The 17,070-nt window shown below is 40.5% G+C and overlaps 1 long non-coding RNA gene across 1 annotated transcript in view; it reads left to right on the top strand.

The window, feature by feature from the left end:
- Positions 1-17,070, top strand: part of LOC142009372 (uncharacterized) — a 34,532-nt gene that overhangs the window by 3,325 nt on the left and 14,137 nt on the right. Inside the window, exon 2 of the long non-coding RNA XR_012644445.1 lies at positions 12,238-12,377. This is a non-coding gene — a long non-coding RNA (uncharacterized LOC142009372). The remainder of the gene's footprint in view (positions 1-12,237; positions 12,378-17,070) is intronic.

The following is a 17,070-nucleotide window of genomic DNA, read 5'->3' as shown; positions in this document are numbered from 1 at the left end:
CCACTTTTGATACACTTCCACTGTTTTCTAACTGGCCAAAATTTTGGGAACTTTGAAAATAGTGGGGTTTCTCTCCTTCATTTCACTCACTTTTTCATTTTTTCCAGCTTTGTTCCAGTGGGGGAAGGGGATGATGGGGAATAAAAATTGGTGTAAAGAAAAGGAGGGAAACTTGAAAATTCCAAACCAAACCCAGCAAATGAATTTTTTCTTTTCCAAAATCTGAAAGAAAATGACATTTTAAGTATGTAAAAAACCTCATACATTACAGGCATTTAATTATCTCACATAAAAAGTCTGTTGTCTTTGGTGTGCCGATGCATCATTGGTCTTGCGCTAAGCCTTGTCTGTTTTAGATCACACAACTACTCTGCCTCTGCTAATAAGATAAACTAGACTATTGACCAGCTAGGAGAATAACTGCAAAAATTTCTGGCATCACCTGACTTTACCTCTGCCAATTGGACTATGTTGGAAAAAACAAATTTGCCTTTCTTTCAAACATACTTGACTCGATTCTGATTTCCCTTCCATAAGTAGTTCCTTTCAATGGATTTACACCAGCGTCAAATAGATGGGAGATCTGAATTAGGCCTTTTGACTTCTGTGTGACAGCAGCTTAGTCTGTCAGATCTGGCTATAAATTGGAGTATTAGACAAAACAACTTGCTTACATCTCAGTCTCTTAAAAGGCAAACATGGAACTACAGCAGTTGACCTGTTGCAACAAAGGTCACCAGGCTTAATGCCAAATGAGTTAAGCTTGGGAGCTGCAAAGAGAACGTAGGCTGGCGTGGGTCCCTGAAAACCCCATCAGTAACTTTTCTGACAAGATAAATTACTTTTTAAATGCAAGGATGACCTGGGTAATCGGAAATAAATCAGCAGCAAAATCAAAATTGATGTGTGAGCCAAATCCATAAAATTTATGTACAAGGACCTCTTAGAAGAACTGGAAATCCCTGTAACTCTGGTCCTGGCTGAAATGTTGGTCCCTTTGCTCTAGTAATTTAAACTTCACTATTTACTTTGGCTTTCCTCTGTGCAGTGACTTGGCTAATCAGAATGCTTTGATAGGTACAAAAGGAATTAAAAAAAAACAAAACAGAAAACCCAGAGAATGATATCTTGGTTTAGGACAACTGTGAACATGAAACTCAATTTTTAGCTTGGCTAAAGGGACACTCTAAAACACACGGGGGTGAGGGGAGTGGGGAGGCATTCTGTCCTCTTCACATTGTTTTTTGAGTTCTATAATCTGGGCCAAGTAAAACAGTAACATCAGTGGCGGTGTAAGTTACATGTTGAGTGTAAGTAGCCAAGTAGTAGAACATGCACCAATATAGCATTCAGTGGAATGGTAAAACAAGTGTAATGTACACACAAAGCAGGCAAAAGGAAGATGTAAGATGAAGCTGGGCCTCCCAGTACATTTTCTTACACATTGCTATTAGTGGCTTTTCCTGCGATGTCCTTGCTTTCATCATCTTGGTGTATAGGTTGCACTTAATTTGCATTACCCCTGAAGACGGAATTGCTGTAAGTTACATTACTGTACCGCTATCAGAGAGGTAGCCCTGTTAGTCTATATCTTCATAAACAAGAAGTCCTGTGGCACCTTATAGACTAACAGATATTTTGGAGCATAAGCTTTCGTGGGCAAAGACGTACCATTTATACACCATTTACACGCCCTGAAACCAGTTGAGCCTGATTCCTCCTGATTTACACCAGTGCAAGAAAGTAGAACCAGGCCATTTTTCTGATCAATGCTCACCTGACATATATCTTGCAGAAATTATCCCAGAGAATTCCAAGGAATATGCATTTACAGGACATCTAAGTTTAACCCACTGATTTTTAAAACACATTTCCAAATTTGTCACTCTTTTCTGCTTTTTGCTGTCACCATTGCCAGTCTATGCTTGCATATGCTTGATGTCAGAAGCTCGGCAAATAGTACTGGACCTGTTACAAGCCATTTGCTGTTTCCTTTATATTCATATTGAAGCCACACTGAGCAGTAGACGTGGTCAGCAACAGGCCTGGCCTTCATTACTGGCATGAACATCATGAGCAGAAGCAGATTAAAGCAGAATTATTAGGGCCCAGACAGTCCCACGGCAGCCCAGCTAATCAACAAATCAATGGAATACCAAAAGTCTATCACCTGGGACCAGGAAGAGAAGATCAGTAAGTCCATCAGGGCACAGAAGATGAAAAGAAAGAGACCTTTGAGCGGAATTAGGAAAACTACGGAGTCCAGAGGTAAATGGAGCTGGTAGATGTCTATCCCATTTAGTCTTAATCCACCCCTGACCCTGAAGAACATGCCAAGTCAACACATCTAGTAGATATGTATTTATTATGAGCATAGAGTTTCTCCCAGTGATGCCAAAGATAGATTTGGACATTGTAATTTAAGGATGCATCTTCACTAACAGGGAAGATGGTCAATCTTCCGGAGTTCAATTTAGCATGCCTGGTAGGGACACGCGAAATCAAACTTACATGGCACCCACGTCTGCTCTAGTATTCCTGCTCCTCGTTAGGAATAAGGGAAGTCAATGGGAGCAAAAGTCAGTTAAGTCAAAATTCCAGAGCATTTGGTTCTTAATAATTCTCTATAAAACACTTGGGATTGTTTCACAACTTTTCACTATGACACAAGCCAACTGCCAAAGACACATAAAAACATTTTAACCTGGAACAATATCAAGATATTGAGGCTTAGGATATCTGCTTTGGATATTTCTCAGTTAAATCATAAAGCTTTCATTTAAAAAAAATACAGTTAGTTCAGTGGCCCAGAGTTGCTAGTGACCCCGCAGCCATGGATGAAGCAGCTAAAGTTTATTTAGAGGAGATGTGTGCAACAGTGCACACACACAAAAAAAGCTGATCTTCAGCAGTTCAAACTCTGGTCATGCTCAGAATACAGTTACTGCCATAATTTTATGGCTTTGCATCAACTCATTGAGCAGGGGCTTTGGCTTAGTTGCAGCATTTTTTCTAGTCTGGAAGATGACCTGGTTAGTAGAGGACAAACACTGGTTATTTAAAAAAAAAAAAAAAAGATTAAACGCTTGGACCCCTTTATATTTAAATGTAAATATATGTGAGACGTTTTGTTTTTTGTTTGTTTATTTATTTATTTAATTTATTTATTGTACAACCTCATTACCATACTACAGTCTCAGGAACTCTCATTTGTCCTTGCTAATAACCCAAGGTTCATTCGTAAGTATCAGTGAAGAGCACATCTTCTTCAGCCACTGACTGTATGTGGGTGTATTTGTTTCTCACACTGAGCCATAGTCATATGAGACTATCAGTCCTGTAATAAACTAAATGAAGCTTTATTAACTGGGTAGAACAAACTTATCATTTACAAGGTTAAAGCAGGCAGCTTACACACACACACAAATGAGGAACGATCTGAAATTCAAATGATAATGCAATCTTCTATAAGAAGCAAGATTTTATATCTGTTGGGACAAATCCAAGCCATGCAAGCTTGGGGATCTCTTCTTTATGTTAAAGAATCTTTGTCCCTCAGAGTCCAGAAAGCATAAGGAGATGTCAGTTTCTCCTTATTGGGGATTTTAAACCCCGCACCTTTCCCCAAGTCCAGTTTATGGCTTCTGTAAGTACCCAATGCATGGTGGTAATGTGGGGGAGCAATCAACAAAGTCTCTTTTTCACAATGGCCTATTTGGATTCAATAGTCCTTCTTGATATGTGGGAGCTAACACCTTTTGTAGGAATCCAGTAGTTTTCACTAGGTGACTTTTTTTTTCTGTTTGATGAGTTACACAGTTTACGTAGCAGAGAGGTAGCCGTGTTAGTCTGTATCTTCAAAAACAACAAGAAGTCCTGTGGCACCTTACAGACTAACAGATATTTTGGAGCATAAGCTTTTGTGGGCAAAGACCCACTTTGTCAGATGAATCTGAAGAAGCGGGTCTTTGCCTACAAAAGCTCATGCTCCAAAATATCTGTTAGTCTGTAAGGTGCCACAGGACTTCTTATAGTTTAAGAACAAATATTTTACAATTATAGAGAAAACACTTAAGTTTTATCCCAAAGCCTGGGCATGATGCTGGCAAACCAGGTGCCAGCTCTTGCCAAGTATGTAGGCATCAGCTGATCACCGACAAATTCAGAGCTGGAAACTAGACCAGCTCACCTATAAGTTAATATTGTTCCAAAAGGGTGTTAGACTTACTTGCAAGTTGTTAATCTTGCTTGTAACATCTGTATTACGTGCCATACAGTAAAATAGAGGTGGCAGGATAGACTGAAGAGCCCCAGGGGACTGACTGTGACTCCATGGAAAGACTTTTTACAGTGATCTATGAGTTCACATTTGTTACTAAGTTGGTGAAATCTAATTATAGAACATATCAGCAGTCTGCTGTGTCTGCCCAGCTTTTGACAGGCTGCCCAGAGGTTGGCATTCTGAGTTGTGAGCCACTCCAGACAACATGACAATGAATACAGCTATTATAAGTAGGTTTAGTACCTGCAGCATCCTACAAGCATTCCATAAAGTCTAAACACTAAACACATGTTCAGCAGTAGATTTGCCGTGCACTAATAGCTCCATGGTGCCATGCCCAGGCTCAGAAGGATCCTCTCCTCGCCCAGAAGTGCTGAGAGGGACAGGCATCCCTGAGAGTGAGCCTCTGAGAAGAAAAGATCCAGCCTGGGAGATGTAATTCCTTGGCCAGCATTGCCAGACCAGGCCCACACTCAAAAGGGAACAATAATGACTATGTGGGGACCCACAAATATTTTTGGCACCAGGAGCACAAAGGGTTAATCCAGGCCTGATTTCCATTCTTATAATACTAATACCTATTTAAACTATGCTAACCCACACGGAAGCCAGCTTCATTTCCAGCTGTGTGTTTGTCAGTGTTCAGTGAGGCCTGAAGCATTGTCATGGATTGGCACCTGGTCCGCCAGTACCACAAATCATCTCATCTTTTAAAAGGAATATATTCTTGCCCTACTTCCAGTAATAGCATGCCTCTATTTCAAAGATGTTAGGCACATATAAAAAGATATTGAAAACTGGCTGTCATGTGAGGGACAAATTATTTTTCTGATAGTTTTAAGAATGGCACATAAAAGGAAATACTGTTAGAGCACATGATAAGACGAATCAAGGATAGTTAATTGGCTTTTCAAATTAGAGGCAGTGTTGGAGCTACAGCCTGGCAAAATTTTTCAGCTGAAACTCTTTTTTTCAAAATAAAACAAAAAAAATATGCAAAGTTGGTGACACTGAAACGTTTGTGAATTCATGTTCATTTGGCTGAATAGTTTCAGTTTAAAAATTCTGACAAAATGGAGTTTGGAAAAGAAACTTTTTAAATTCAAAACAACGTTTCATTTCAAAATATTTCCTTTTTTTTTTTTTAAAAAAATGAAAATTTTAAAAATTATAACATTGAAGCACAATGTTTTTGAGTGAGGTATTTTGTCCTCCCATTATTTTTTAGAAAACCTATTTTCTGCAAAATTAAATACAAAAATTATTTTTGAAATTCCCCATGAATAAAAAAAGTTTGATTTGCCCGACTCTCCCTAGAGGTTCATTTATGATTATTTGGCTGACTGGGCGCAGTGTGTGCCCAAGCATGATGCTGTTCTAAAGCCTTGTCTACACTATGTGGTAGACCAAAGCTGTATTGATCAAGCCACTGGCTATCAATTTATTGCTGTGATGTGATCTCTGAGCACTCTCCCATCGATGCTGGTACTCCACCAAAACGAGAAGAGTACCAGCATCATCCCCGTGACCTTACCACACACAAAACACCGTAGTGACTGTCAACCTCAGCTATGCTATTTGCTTGGCTGAATCAGATTGACAGCACTGCTTAGTGTAGACAAGGCCTAAATTACATCATCTGCTAGTAGCCCCAAGGGGTCACCATGAAAACCTGGGATCCCTAGGGATTAGGAATGATGGCTCCCTGCTTTCTTTGCACCAGCCAGATCTGCAGCAGGGGAAAGATGCTGTGGTGGAAGAGTTACAATGTTAGCTCCATGGCACCAGAAGGTCTTCTGGCACTAAAGTGGTATTCATGGCCAGCTATCTTAGCTTGATCCCCAGAACCTGCCAGCAGCACAGCCCAGAGGGGTTGTGGCCCATTGGGGTTTTCTGGGCCAAATGCTATGCTGCAGGTTTTCACAGATTAAATAAAAAAGGATAGATGGCTTGATGGGATTAAGTACTGTTCCAGGCATAATCTGCAGTAACACTTCAAAGTCAAAGTTTCCAGGTGAAAGGAATGAATGTGTGAGTGATTTCAGACTCTAGCTATGTTAGGCTTACAAGAAGCACATGGGATCTTTTTCAGAGGGATAAGGCAACAACGCCACATTTATTGAGAATAAGCACAATCATATTATATGCATATAATATACACAGTCTACTCACAGGCACATACACACACATACATATACACGCTGTCTTGTGGTTGCTTATAATTAACAAAAGTTGCTCACTCTAATCCACTGGCCGGATGGATTGGATGTGAGTGTGGAGCCAGGTGCTGTTGATCCAGATCAATGCTCCAATGTTGACAAGACAAGAACCCAACCCTGTAGTGGTGCACACACCTTTTATATGCTTTTGTGGGACAGACCCACTTCTGAATGGGTCTGTCCCACGAAAGCTCACCTAATAAACTATTTTGCTCGTCTTTAAAGTGCTACTTGACTGCTTTTTGTTTTGATAGTGTATAGACTAGCACGGCTTCCTCTCTGTTACCTTTTATATGGTTTAGTCCATAGGTCTGGTTCTGTCCCACTGCCCCAGGCACTATGAGTCACCAGTCAATGGCAGATGGGTTTGATCCTTTTCCACAGCCCAGGTTTCTGTGTGACTCATCACCTACAGATGGGACTTAATCATCCTCTCCAGGTGGGTTATTCCTGCAGAATCCAGTTCCCATTGTTCTTCAGCCACTAAGTCTTTGTCAACCAGACAGGCTGGCTCCAGAGGATAACTTAGTAAACATCCACATTCACACTTGCAGATGTATTTCACACACATTCACCCTCACACAGAGACAGCATCAGGTTTACAGGCTAGTACAGCAGGCCATATCCCTCAAAATGGAGTCTTAAATACAATATGGAGCCAGATACAAAGCGTCTATGAATACAAAACAACAAATATAAAAGATAATACAGGCATATAGAGCTGTATAAAATACCAAACATGTAGGCTACATCTACACAAGGGGAAAACTTCAAAATGGGTAAGCTAATGGCCAAATCGGAGAGTACTAATGAGGTGCTGAAATGAATATTCAGCACTTCATTAGCATGCAGCTGGCCTCGGCACTTCAAAAGTGCTGCTTTTCGCTTGTATGCAGCCCATCTACATGGGGGTCCTTTTCAAAAGGACCCTGCAAATGTTGAAATCCCCTTATTCCTAGGATCTTATAGGAATAAGGGGATTTCGACGTTCGCAGGATCCTTTCAAAAAGGACCCCCATGTAGATGAGCCAGGCACGATGAAACCACGGCACTTTCGAAGTGCCGCAGCCAGCATCAAGTTAATGAGGCGCTGAATATTCACTTCAGCACCTCATCAGTATTCTCCGATTTGGCCATTAGCATGGCCATTTTGAAGTTTTGCCCCAGTGCAGACATGGCCAAAGAGTAATAAAAACATATGAAGTAGTACAAAGCTCCTATCAAGAAATACCAAGTAATACAGGGAAATACAAAGATACATGGTAATGCCAAGTTTCTATTAAAATGTACATATGTATTTAGGATTGCTACAGCTATACAAAGCTACAGCTATACAAAGCAGGAACATTTTAACACCTCTTGTGCTCTTGCTGGAAATCTCTAATGGTCTGATTCTCTGTTGTCTTGCACCATTAAATAGTCCTTTGCATCTGTGCAAAAGAATACAAAGCTGGTATAAAACATGACACGATTCTGATTTTGTACATCCACTTTGTACTTATGTGCAGTGACTACGCATGGGGCAGGGCTACCAAGAATCAGCCCAATACATTTCCATTGGTGTAACAAGGTGGAATTTGAGCCAAACTCTTAACACTTTGGAAAAAAAAAACCATGACTTTCCGAACCACAAGTTAAAGGGTTTCCAACATTTCCTGTTTTCTGTCATTGGCAAGAAAGTTCTCCGATTTCTTTCGCACCTTCTGATCTAGGAGCTCATCATCCTCTTCAAGATATCAGAGGGAGCAAGCAAATCCTTCCAGAGGTTTGCAACAAACCTGCATGAAAAGAGCAGGAGACAAGAGGTTGGAACAATAAAATCTTGTTTGTTAACTACAGTTCTGAGAATTTTGAAAAACAAAGCAAAAAACCCCTCCAGAAAACACTGATTATATGCCAATTCACATTGTTTTCCTTAGCTACTTTGAGTTATTGTTATTTTTATTATTTTAAAAACTAATAGATCCTATTCTTGACAACCATGAAGCTTGGAGGTGGGATCTTATCCAGTATTTTCATTTTTTGGTCCACAAGAGATAATGATTGTATCCTAACAATATTTGTCTTAGCAAACCACACTCACTGTGTGAGCCTTGGCACAGGACTTCCACTCTCAGGGAATGCAGCTTTGTCAGACTCCTTTCGATCTTTTCAGATCAGCTCACTTAGGGTGAGGCCATTTTTTCCAATGGGCCAAATTTTCAAATGAGTCCTCTATAACTCCACCCCTCATTTTTCAATTGCAAATTTCTGCATGCATAAATACTCACATTTGATGCACCTACATCATTCATCTGGGTCTTCAGGTACTTGGGCTATCATTTACAAAAATAAATAAATAAATAAAAATAGCATTCAAACCGTCAGGGACAAAGTTAGAAGCCGACTGAAAATTTAGCTTGGTAAAATTACTTTCCTGTGAATAGACTCCCCAGGATAATTGGATTTCACTGATCTGAATCTGGAACAATAGTTAATACAACATTTTAACTGCTTTTATACAGAATAGAGAAATGAGAGGAAGATCGAATGGGTGTTTTGGTGATCCATCCGAACCACACCATAAAGTGCCTGTATACAGTAACATACAAACACTTCTTCATGTTGTCACAGAATCTAATCAATGACCCATTTGGAGTAGACCAGCTTGGAGAGCAGATGACTGCTCTCTGATCATCTACAGTGTTCGTCTCTGTAGGCCCAATATCAGTGCAGACAGAGGCTATAGGTTCACTGCAAACGGAGGTCTGATTTCCTGCTCAGGTAGCTTTTAATCCAATATGATGATAAAAATAGTGAAGATGGTATAACACAGGTTTCAGAGCAGGCTAGCCCTGGGAGTAAGAGCTTGTTTGCTTGGAGTAAGTTTTGTTCTGTGTATCTAAAATAAACAACCCACTCCAAACCCTGCCTTTCCCAGTAATCATTGTTCCCATTCCCCCACTGCTTCTTTTGCCATGTAAACCAGGAAAATTCCAATGACTTCAGATTCAGTCTGGATTTACATTCATTGAGTACAGAATCTGGCCCCAAAACTGGAGATTAATATGTTTGTGGCCTAGTCCTTCCTATTTTTCTAGAGGTATTTTTTTTTATTACAGTGGACTTCGAAAAACAAGGCATTCACAGCGTATGTTCTGAAACACCAAAGCAAAGCCTTAATGAGTTCAAATGTGTATGTCTGCTGTGAGTAATGATGCCTAATATTGCTACAAAATAATTCCTTTACATGTTCTTCTATTTTAAAAAAATGCATCATTGCTTCATTGGGGTCATAAAAATTACAAATGTCTTTTCCCATGGCATGAAGCCATGGCATTCTGTAAGGCATTGTGTTGGGCTAGTATACACAGCCTGTAATCAGAAACAAATGTAGCACATGAGATGATGTGATGTTGCATGGGAAAAGTGAAAACAGAGCAGGGACGTATGATGGACAGTGACTTGGATAACAACATCATGTACGAACCTTATGCCCTGCTCCTCACACACAAGAGGTTATGCAATGAGAAATTATGTTTTTGGTTCTTGGACTACAAAACCAAATAGCAGCTCTTGGAAGGAAGGGGATTAAGAACTGCGCTTGTCTGGGATTCACAGGATAAAATGAAATACTGAATTTCCTAATCAGAATGAGAAGAGCTATAGGCAGGCCTTCTGGAAAACGTATTTTTGCATGGTGCCAGTTAATTCAGGAGTGACTGTGCTATCCACTGGTGAGACGTATTGTCTGCTATTGGAACCATTCTCTTGATAAGCTTTTTTCTGAGTAATGCATGGGGGAGATGGGTGTCCTGTCAGTTACAATGCCATGTTGTCTATCTCCATAGAAAGGGCTCTGGTTTCTTTTGAGAATACGTGTCACTTGAATTTGTGAGAGATTTCTGACACTTGTATTAGTACTGCTTGAAAGTTAAACTTCTGGCTGAGAGTGAGAAAGTAATTCATCTGTCTATCTGCCACAGTTTCCTGAAAAAGACACATATTTGCTCTGCTGAAGTGGAATGACAACCATTTTAGCTTTCAGTCACGGACTATGAAGCTTCAGCATCAAAGCTGGATTCAGATTAACTGATTTAGTCTGCAATGGATAAAGTAAAAGGTCAAGTAAAATGAGTCTCATAGGAAAACAATAAGCACTATTATAAGGTATAAAACTCATTCAAACCCTGCACCATTCTGAATTATTTCCATTCAGTTTAAAAGCACTCTACTGTGTGATTGCTACACTCCCTTTAAAGTTGGGCAAGCTGTGTCCTTTAAAACTTTACCCGATGAGGCTTTAATTTTACCCTGATGGTGACAGTGGTTCAGATCTCTGGATCTAGCTGGGCTGCCCTTGACACAGGCAATACCAACAGTAGCTTAAATTCCTCTTTGCATTTCTTTGATCACAGTGACAGCTAACGCCCAGTTCAACACTCTACATAAGTTAGAGCAGTGATCATCAGCATAAAAGATGCTCCAGCCACCTCCCTGACATGCCCTTTACCAGGAATGCTGGTACTATGCTGGTTGGGGATTCCCTTACGGAAATCTCATTTGAATTGTTGCAGGTTATCAAAACTGTAGAACTGGGAACAAATATTGTAGCTAGATTTCCCAGCTGTTTAGTGAGCCATTTTACATGCCAAAGTTGATATAGACAGTCAGAGGTCAATAATATAGACCTTGACCTATAGAATTTCTACAAAGCAAAAACCTGTTAGGAATTTCTGTATCCTTTCTTTTCCCACTAAAATGGAAAGAAGCTTCAAGTTGAGTAGTATATAGCTACCCAGGAAGTTTCATAGGCTTGAATGGCTGAATTAGTACTGCCTACTCTGTGACAGTGTCAGGCCCTTAGCAACTACTATATTTTAGTGGATTCATTCATTAAACAGAACTCCACTTACATCTTTAGGAAAACCTGATTCAGTCAGGGTAGCCTGTGTGAAGGCAACATTTTCTTCTCCGTAACACTGCAATCGTTGTTTACATTCTATTGTTTTGTTATTATACACAAATAAGGGAGTCGCACTTTGAAATATAACAGGAGGAAGCCGCTTTTTCTTAGCATCTGGAATCCCGTGACTCAGTAATTTAATTAAAATTAAGGACTAGTCACTGGGTATTCGTTATTTCACATGCAACTTAAAGTATGTACCTTTATGAAACGCACAAATGTACCAATGTACCATTTCTTGTTAATCTGCTCATTACAATATCCTTATCTGCCATTTTTTTCTCTCTTTGCACCTCCTTTATGAAACAAGAAAAGCTCTTTAAACTTGAAACTCTCCACCTTTCAGTTTCACAGTGAAGCCCTGTGTGGCCATCCCGTCACACTGAAACTTTATCAGATCTCAGTTAAGCCTCCTCAACATGACTCACTTGCCCAACAACACTCCTGATTGCCCAAACTCCCACTTACCTGAAAGATGCTGCTGTCCTCCGAACATCTGAGATAAGCTGATTTGCATTGGATTTATTTGGCTTTATTAGATAATTGATGCATTGGTCGCAAATTCCTCAAAAGCAGTTGTTCTTCTCTCTAGGATTCTGCTCAAATCATGGCTCTCAACATCAGTCAAAAACTCCATCATCATTCATTAGCCCACAGTCAGAGTGAGTCTATGGAAATCCCTTCCATAGTTCATCCTTAGCAGTGAGAGTTCCTTTGGTGAACAAGCATATTCCATGCATAGGTAGGTTTGTTCTTTCATGTTGTAAATTTTCACATTTGTTTGCTTCCAGCAATAGTTGGATTTCAGAACAAGAGCCTTCATAATGGAACCTGAGTGCATATGGAATACAAGAGGTTGTTTTTGGATGACCTTCTTTCTCTGCAGTGCATGGAACAAAAAGGGACATGGTTACATCATTTGCTGACATAGGTAGGTAAAGAAAACCTTAAAAGGTGTGTGAGTGAGTAAGTCTCATTCAATTAATTTCTGCTTCTGTTATTTATCTACATTTGAGATAGGAGTTTTATTCTATCTGTGTCCTTCAGTAATGGAGCTGATAACACGAACATTGCTTTGGAAAGGCAAGAGGTTAAACATTAATGAGAAAAATGTTTCCAAAACAAACAATTTGAACATTTTTAAAAGTAATTGGAAATAATGCGGTGCATTCCCCCTGCCCTATTTTATTGTTGTGCTGCTATTCCTGATTAAACAGTCGTGCTTGCATCACTACACAGTGAACTCTACTCCTTTACCTTATACAAATTAATCAGAATACTTGAGCTGGCCTTGAAATGTTATACAATTAGGCTTTTACAAGGGATTATGTTAGGACTGCAAGTGTACCGGAGAGAACAAATTCTCATGTGATCTTCGCACTTCCACTTCTAAACCCATTTGGAGCTAGGGAGTGAACAGACGCAAGAAAGTTAAATGACAGTGAAAAAAAGGTTATTCAGAGGTTTATAAACCTCAGAAAATTGTTTGAGTTCTGGGAAAAGGTTTGGGTTGCTTCCTTATTCCTTCAAGTCTGTTTCCACAGCTGCAGTTTATAACTTGGCCATAAAAATCTTCTAGAATTTGACATTTATCAAGCAATGCTTTGTGATGTTTTGTTTCTTAATTTTGTGAGTAAAAAAGATTAAAAATTAGCTTTCTCCCAAAAAAGGCTTGGACTATTTGAGACAGTTTTACATACTTCTAAGGGTCTAATTTTAATTTTCTTTTGGCTGTGTCTACCCATGATGCTTCTCCTGGAAGCAGCACACTAATGAGCTATCCGGAAGATGCTAATGAGGTGCGGATGCAAATTTTCCACACCTCATTCGCATATCAGAATGTGGTTCAGAGTCCAGAAGAATGTCTTCCAGACACCGAAGTACACATGCAGACATGCAGCCTGCAGGGATCTTCCGGAAGAAAACCCTCCTTCCAGAAGCCCCTTCTTCCCCAAAACGGAAGATCTCCACAGGACGCATATCTGCACGTGTACTTTGGAGTCTGGAAGAGCTTCTTCTGGACTATGAATCACCTGCCGATATGCTAATGAGGCACAGAAAATTTGCATCCGCACCTCATTAGCATCTTCCGGATAGCTCATTAGCGTGCTGCTTCTGGAAGAAGCTGCATGTAGAGACACAGCCTGTATCAGCCTATCTGCATCAGTCTTGTTTCTAACCTCACATGAGCTAACATAAATCATGAATGGCTTCTCAAAGTCAATGTTACCTCTGATTTCCTCTAGCATATGTGAGAAGAGAATATGGCCCAAATCTCAGGATATGATTATTCTGTAGAATGCTCTTTCTCTTGGCTTGTTTGGTTTTGGTAAGGAAAAAAAAATCAAAAAAAGGTTAAACCAGCTCAGTTAAACTGAAAATCAACCTTCACCTCTCCCCTGACAAAAGAAAAAAAATCTGAAATATCCATTTCACAAAACATTCCGAATTGTTGAGATTCTTTAGGAGAATAAACCATTGACATTGAAGAATTTCCAGCAAAAAGGTACAATCACTGTCACCAGCCTGCCTGATTTCCATCTAAGTTTTGATGGGATCATCGCAGCCTGCTGAATGTGTAAATTCCCTGAGATCATCATGTTCCAGGTCAATCCCCCAGCCCTCATTACCTCCTGTTTACTGCCTTACATGAATTACTCAGTGTTCATGGGAGGCAGAACAAATTGCCAGTGCTAAAACCACAGGTCTCCGTTTATTGTAGAACAAGTACAGCTAGGGTAGCTTCAACAGTCAATTCATACAGCTCTGAGCTCTTCTGTTAGATATTGGCATAGAAAGTACGCTTATTAAGTTTGCAGATGATACCAAACTGGGAGCAGTTGCAACTGCTTTGGAGGATAGGGTCAGAATTCAAAATGATCTGGACAAACTGCAGAAATGGTGTGAGGTAAATAGGATGAAGTTTAATAAGGACTTGTGGACGAACAATCAGATTCATACATACAGAATGGGAAGTGATTGTCTAGGAAGGAGTACTGCAGAAAGGGATCTATGGGTCCTAGTGAACTACAAGCTAAATATCAGTTAACAGCCTGATGCTGTTGCAAAAAAAGCAAACATGATTCTGGGATGCATTAACAGGAGTGTGTAAGCAAGACACAAGAAGTCATCTTTCCGCCCCACTCAACATTGATTAGGCTTCAATTGCAGTATTGTGTACAATTCTGGGAACCACATTTCAAGAAAGATGTGGAGAAATTGAAGAAGGTCCAGAGAAGAGCAACAAGAATAACTAAATATCAGTGAGGTAGCCATGTTAGTCTGTATCTTTGAGGACAAGAAGAAGTCCTGTGGCACCTTATAGACTAACAGATATTTTGGAGCATAAGCTTTTGTGGGCAAAGACCCACTTCATCTGACGAAGCGGGTTTTTGCCCATGAAAGCTTATGCTCCAAAATATCTGTTAGTCTATAAGGTGCCACAGGGCTTCTCGTTGTCCTCAAAGAATGACTAAAGGTCTAGAGAACATGAGCTATGAGGGAAGACTGAAAGAACTGGGCTTCTTTAGTTTAGAAAAGAGAAGATTTAGAAGGGATATGATAGCAGTTTTCAAGTACCTAAAAGAGAGTTACAAGGATGAGGGAGAAAAATTATTCATCTTGGCCTCGGAGGATAGGAAAAGGAGCAACAGGCTTAAACTGCAGCAAGGGAGGTTTAGATTGAACATTAGTAAAAACTTCCTAATGGTCAGGGTAGTTAAACCCTGGAATAAATTGCCTAGGGAGGTTGTGGAATCTCCATCACTTGAGATATTTAAGAGCAACTTAGATAATCTGTCAGGGATGGTCTAGATGGCGCTTGATCTTTTCGTGAGGGCAGGGGACTGGATTCAATGACTTTCCGAGGTCTCTTCCAGTTATAGGGTGCATCTACACTAGCTGGCTACTTCGAAGTAGCTGGCACAACGTCAAAATAGTACGCATCGCGTCTACACGTGTCATGAGCTATTTCGATGTTGAAATTGACGTTAGGTGGCGAGCCGTCAAAATCGTTATTCCTATCCGAAGATGGGAATAGCGCCCTACTTCTACATTCAATGTCAAAATAGGGCGTGTGTTGATGATCTGTGTCCCACTACTTCGAAATAGCGGGGTCCTCCATGGTGGCCATCAGCTGAGGAGTTGAGAGATGCTCTGTCCAGCCCCTGCGGGGCTCTGTGGTTGCCGTGTGCAGCAGCCCTTAGCCCAGGGCTTCTGGCTGCTGCTGCTGCTGCTGCTGCTGCTGCTGCAGCTGGAGGTCCGTGCTGTGTGCACAGGGTCTGCAACCAGTTGTCGGCTCTGTGGATCTTGTGCTATGCAGGGCGAGTGTGTCTGGGAGGGGCCCTTTAAGGGAGCGGCTTGGGGCTTTGCTGGTCCCTTATTTTGACGGGGAGCGGTTGCTACTTTAACTCTGAACGCCGATGGCACCAGCCCTGGAGGATGTGTAGACGAGACGCATTGAAGTAGCCTATTTCGACGTTCTTACATCGAAATAGGCTACTTCGACTTAGTGTGCTAGAGTAGACGTAGCCATAGTGTTCTATAATTCTATGATTGCTATGCTTACTTAGTCCTGAGCTCTCTCTTGAGAGTGATAATAATTGTGATAATGGGTCCTATGCCTTTGGACATTAATTTCAACCTGACCTACAATTCAAGCCAACCTGTTAATAAAGGTCAGCTATGTGTCACGAATCTGTGTAATTTTCACAAGGTCCTCCTCAATGTATTTGCAACCAGAAGTGGAATTATTGTACTGCAAGAAGTAAGGAATTGCCTTATCAGATCAAACCAAATGCCCAACAAGCCAAATACTCCTGTTTGTCTCCACCAGTGGCCAGAACTAGCTTGTCCAGAAGACACTGTAAGAAACACCATCGGGAGAGTTTTATTTTTCTTCTCCATTAGTAAGAGACTGGTTTATACCCTGCAGCATATGAATTTAGAGTTCTTCCAAAATACCTGTTTTTTAAAATCTCTAGCATCATACATATCTCTGTATATTCACATTTTGTGTTTGTTCCAACCTTCCATGCTCTTGGTCTCAATGACATCTTGTGGCTACAAGTTCCTGGTATTAAAAGCATATTGTGGTAAAAAGATTTCCTTTAATCATTTGAAAATGTGCCACCTTTCCATGAAATTGAATATTTCCTTGTCCCTGTACAATGGGAAAGAGTGAACGCATGTCTGTGATTTTCTCCTCATGTACCACTCATTATTTTGCTTGCTTTCATCATGTCTGCTCTTACGCATCTCTTCTTTGATATAATATGCATTATACTGGCAGCATGTTCTGCCAGGGTTTCTAGTGCAGACAGAAGCAGGGTATATCAAGTCCTCAAAAAATCTGGTTCTTACAAGATTTGCAGCTCTGTTTCCAGACCTATGTGGCAGAAGAAAACTTGGGAGCCAGATCTATCAGTATTTTGCCTTTCCACATCCCCTCCCTTCCTTCCCTAGTGTCTTTCATCCTCCTTCTCCTGATCAGATCCACAGTGAAGCTCTCCTACTCCAGACAGACTCTTCCTTCCTGTCGCCCTCCCTCTGATGGCCTCCTTCATTTTCCCCTGCCAGCTCCCCTGGATAGAATCTTTGGTTTTTCACTAACTTGCTGCTCTGCT

The sequence above is a fragment of the Carettochelys insculpta genome, chromosome 2 (genome assembly GCF_033958435.1).
Source record: "Carettochelys insculpta isolate YL-2023 chromosome 2, ASM3395843v1, whole genome shotgun sequence".
Lineage (NCBI taxonomy): Eukaryota > Metazoa > Chordata > Testudines > Carettochelyidae > Carettochelys > Carettochelys insculpta.
The sequence above is the reverse complement of the archived record's forward strand: the minus strand, read 5'-3'. Positions and strand labels throughout refer to the sequence as shown.